This window comes from Syzygium oleosum, unplaced genomic scaffold, assembly GCF_021117445.2.
Source record: "Syzygium oleosum isolate NSW1041296 unplaced genomic scaffold, Sole_v2.1 Sole_v2.09, whole genome shotgun sequence".
NCBI classification, from domain to species: domain Eukaryota; kingdom Viridiplantae; phylum Streptophyta; class Magnoliopsida; order Myrtales; family Myrtaceae; genus Syzygium; species Syzygium oleosum.
The window spans coordinates 6,656,143-6,661,179 of NW_026607493.1; the positions used below are offsets into that span (position 1 = coordinate 6,656,143).

At 43.0% G+C, this 5,037-nt stretch overlaps 1 pseudogene; it reads right to left on the minus strand.

Moving 5' to 3' along the window:
• Positions 1-3,327: 3,327 nt before the first annotated feature.
• LOC115673612 (WAT1-related protein At2g37460-like) lies at positions 3,328-4,648 on the minus strand (annotated as a pseudogene).
• Positions 4,649-5,037: the final 389 nt, after the last annotated feature.

Genomic DNA, 5,037 nt, shown 5'->3' on the forward strand with positions numbered 1-5,037 from the left:
TCTGTTATGTGTTGCAGGTTGATGATTATTTATTAGTCACCGTGAGATTTAAGTACTCATTGAAAGCAACAAGTTGCGGATGCCGCGAGGACCTCGATCTGAGGTCACCGTGCCCTTGCACACGTCCTCGGCAGTTTTGACGAATGAGAGAGAGAGAGAGAGAGAGAGAGAGAGAGAGAGACGCACACGCCACACAATCGACAGAGACGAGAGAGACACTAACACAAGGACTGAGGGTGGAATAAAGGGGAGAGCGAGAGACAAGACGAGGGAGGAGTGGCGGTGAGGGCCGTGGCAGCCGGTGGTGGACGTGTTGGCAGTGGTGGGCTGACGGGTTAGGCCTTGGCAAGTGGATGTGGATGTACGGCTTCAAGTGCATGATGAGAATAGCAAAGTGACGGGCAATTGGCACTTGGGAAAAGGAAATGATAATTTGGCAATATTTTTGTATAATGAGATGGAATGTGATGCATAAACATAAGGATGAGGTCATAAAAAGGTAATTTGAAAAATGATAAGTGCATTTGAAGTCCTAAAATTTGTTACAAAAGAGCGATTGAGTCCTATAACTTTAAAAAAGTGCAATTAGGTCTTGAAACTTGTCATGAAAGTATAATCGCGTCCTAAAACTTTCAAAAAGTGCAATTCAGTCTTGAAACTTGTCACAAAAGTACAATTGTGTCCTAACAATTTCAAAAAGTACAATCAAGTGACAATTTTTAGGATTGTTAGGCTACGAATGATTACCATTCTGTTTTAGAAATCAATTTCAGGCCATAAATTGATTTTTCTATTTCTGTTTCTAGAGGAGTTTCTGAGCAAACAAACACGTTTGATAATGACACAAAATTTCTGTTCTAAAAATAGAAATTTGTTTGATAATGGCACAAAATTTTTTCCTTTCAAGTGACCGGTGAGTGGACGGCAGGCGATGGACGGCGGGGGGAGGTGGCGGCAGGAGACAGTGGCCGGTGGTTGGCGGGCGGCGGCCTACGGTGGCCGGCGGTGGGAGGTGGGTGACGGCTGGAGAAGGGCGACCGGAGGCGGGATCGGTGGCCAGTTGGACGGCGGCCGGTGGCCCACGGTAGCCAGCCGTGGGAGGTGGGCGGCGGTCGAAGGCAGGTGGCGACAGGAGGAGGGAGGCCGATGGCGGGAGACGGTGGCCGACAGTGGGAGGCGGGTGGCCAGCAATGGGAGGCGGGTGGCGGAGGGAGGAGGGCGGCCGGCAGCCGGAGACGGTGGCCGGTGGACGGCGGGTGGTGGCCCATGGTGGCCGGCGGTGGGATGCGGGCGATGGGAGACGATGGCTGGTAGTGGGAGGCAAGTGGCAGGGGGATTCGAGCGGCGGCTGGAGGAGGGCGGCCAGCGGCGGGAGACAATGGCCGGTGGACGGCGGGCGGCGAGCGGCGGTGGGCGGCGACCGTCGGTGGGTGGTGGCGGGCGGCGGTCGCCGGCAAGTGGGTGGCGGATGGGCGACTGACTAGTAGCGAGGGCGAACGGTGAGAAGAATTTTAACTTCTCATTTCTGTTCTAAAAATAGAGAAGCAAAAAATTTTAACTTCTAATTTCTGTTCCAAACCTATTTCTGGAACATAAATAGAGAAACAGAATGGTTATCATTCGCAGCTTTAATGCACTTATCCTTTTTTAAAAATAGCGGATGCAAATGGGTATTTGTACAAAATTTGAGGATGGTTTTTGGTATTTTCCCAAATTTAAAGGAATTGAAGTTAAAAAATTGTTTTGGTGAAAATGCACATTATTTCTTTAAACGAATTCAAAAAGATAGTACGTACATTTTAAAATCCTATTTGGCCCTCTCGAAGCACTTTTAGATATATTGAAAGTATTCTTTTTTTGTGTCTGAATAGAGATAATGAAATAAAATCACCAAACATTGCAAGTTTCCAACGTATGAATTGCATATATAAAAAAGGTCAAACATAACAAGAAAATTTAAAGACAGATACTCTAATTTGTAGCAAACCTTCTAATTTGTTGAAAATTTCTAATCACCAAAGTGGTTGGGCTAGAAAGTAAGGTTAAGGTATAAGTCTCTAATAGTTATGTTTCTTAAATTATTTGTGCGAGTACCTCATGCGCTAGATGCCGCTAAGGGGGTCAGATCTTGCTAGCATTCCGATGGTGCTGCGATGATTGACTTACCCATCTCCATGACTTGCTTCTAACCGACAATTGAGGGGCCATAACTATTAATTAGCATAATATAATTTTTAAAAGGGGAAATTTTTTAAAAAAGTCTGAAATGGGGTCGTTTTCACAAAAGAGGGTCAAAGTGAAACTCATCTCAAATCAAAGTCTTGGAATTGCCAATTTAATTTCAAATAAGGTCCCAAACTCATAGGCAGACCAAATTTTTGCTGACCAACGAGCCCATTCATCTCCCATGCATATTACGTTTATCTTTCGTGCATCTATGCACGTGAGACACATAAGCTCACTTTTAGGCAAAGATGACAATATCCACTTTAGGCTTTCTTTTCAGAAAAAGTCTCATTTTAGACTCTAATTTGAAATTTCTCCTTACATTGGAAAAGTTATATTCTTTGGGCTCTTGAAACTTGTTTGAGTGCAAAGTTGACGGAAGTGTACTGAATTCGGAGTTTACATATATGTGAATGATAAATTACCTTTTGAATTTCCTTCTGGACATATATCCTCATAGATAACATCGACCCACGGGATTGATAATCTAGGAATAAGTATCTCTACTATCTATTGAGAGATTACACGACATTTATTGTTCATGAATCTGTTCCCTTGCCCGCTGTTAGGCAGCTCTGTTGGTTGTGCTATTTGCTCATCTATCGGTGAAGGCAACTAGTATTCCTTACTTTTGCCCCAAACAACAATGTACAAACTGACCACAATAATGATTGCACCTATAATCATGATTTAAAATAATTAATTAGCATAATACAATTTTTAAAGGGGAAATTTCAAAGAAGGGTTCGAAATTAGGCGATTTTGTCAAAAGAGGGTTCAAAGTAGAACTTATCTTAAATAAAATTCTGAAGTTGCCAATATAGTCTCAAATAAGGTCCGGAGCTCATCGGCTGACTAACGAGCCCATGCATCTCATGTGCATATTTCGTGCATCTCATGAGCCGACTAACGAGCCCGTGCATCTCATGTGCATATTTCGTACATCTCATGAAAATGAATGAAACTTAATGTCACAAGTTAATAGTGGTAGGCATTACCGAAGATAAGAACTGATAACAGTAGTAGGCATTATAATTTTCTGAAATCATTTTGTAGAGGAAAATAAGTTAAATAAGCATGAAGTTGGGGAGTGCTTACACTTTAGACTGCTGTGACTAATTTGGCGTCCCAATGTATGGACCAAAATGCAGCGTTCCCTTTTTCCATGATCACCGCCAAAACAGCACTCTCAACGGTCCCTAGAAAATATACTAAGCCGTGAGAGAGAACTCGATAGGACATTTTGGTAGCATTGTGTTGCTGCCTGTGGAAAATTGAAAAAAACCACGACAATGCAAGTTTGTGTGCTGTTGTTTTTTATCATTAGCCTTTTAACAAATATGAATGTATACATGTGAAGATCAACTAAATTAAATAATTACCAGAAGGATCATGAAACAACACCAGCAGAACATCCCAGCCGTGATCATCAGAGCGCCCTTGATGGAGTTCTGGAAAGTGATCCCGCCATTAGCACCCTGCTTTGAATATTATGGCTGGTCGTCGCTCATGTCCGAAATAGTTGGAGGACTGGGCCTTTGACTAGCGTCATGATCATGGTTCCTGCCACTGTCACCAATGTCCCAAAGACCTTAAATTGCCTCCGTGTGCTCCTCATCTTCACTGTCTCAAGTCCACACCAATTGTTTTAAAAAGTAAACCAGCGGGCATTATAGTAGGTTCGGGGTGAGCAGGTCCCGAACCAAACTAGACCGGACTGCTCTTAGAAATAGAAAACAAAAGCAAACTCTCCTAGTTCGGAGCCCAGCCCCAACTGCTTCTTTCTAAGCCTTAGTTCATGCATCATCGAAAATCAAAAGAATGTGATAAAAGAATCCTGACTTACCGCAAGATCCAAGCTGGAAGAACGTTGGACATGGATGCACCAAATATGGCAGTGGTGTGCTTGATTCCCAAATCGTATAGATTTTGATCAATGACCGGTCTTGAGAGACAAAAGAATGAAAAACCAGGTCAAGAGATAATAGTGAAAACCACCAAAAAATGACAAATGAGAAGGTGACAATCTAATACTTACTCTAGTAAGCCAAGCGCCAGGAGTCTGACGAATATGCGAAGTGTCATCTTCGGCCACGTTCTCCACTTCCCTGAAGACGAAAAATTCCCATGATCGGTTTATCCAAACTCCAATTTAACCAAAACCAAATGATGCGAAAGAAAAGTTTTCTCAGTTAAATTATCGTAAATTGTATTGGATTGGGGGGAGAGACCTGTCGAGGACGATGGCGAAAGGTGCGATGACGACTGTGGAAACAACGTGCCGGTAGACGACAAGCACATAATTGCTCGTGCCGTTGTTCAATGCGGCTTTGGAAATGAGGTCCATTCCAGCAAGGCCGAGTCGAAAGAATGCAACGAGGATGAACGGTTTCAACTTTTTCACCCAAGTATTCATGGCCATGAGTGTACCGGAGAAGAAGAGTTCTCGAGCCAGCAGCTATCCAATAAACAGTCACTTCTGGGGGAGAAAATAAATTGCATGAGCACTAACTGATACAGGCATCAGCCCCGCTTTATATATAGCAGGGGCAAACTTTTTCGTGTGACCGGAAATTATTATGGTTCAACAATGTGCCTACTTCACGGTGAGAGATCAATGGGATGATTCCCATATAACCAATAAATATATATGATTACAATCGTTCAATCATAGTCATTTATAAGTGTTCACCAATTCTAAATTAAACCCCATTTCACGACACTTAATTACAAGAAAGGGCTTTTCTCACAATCTCGACTCTCTTGGAAGATGGCTCTTGATATTTTCTATACCACTCACAAGTTTCAAAC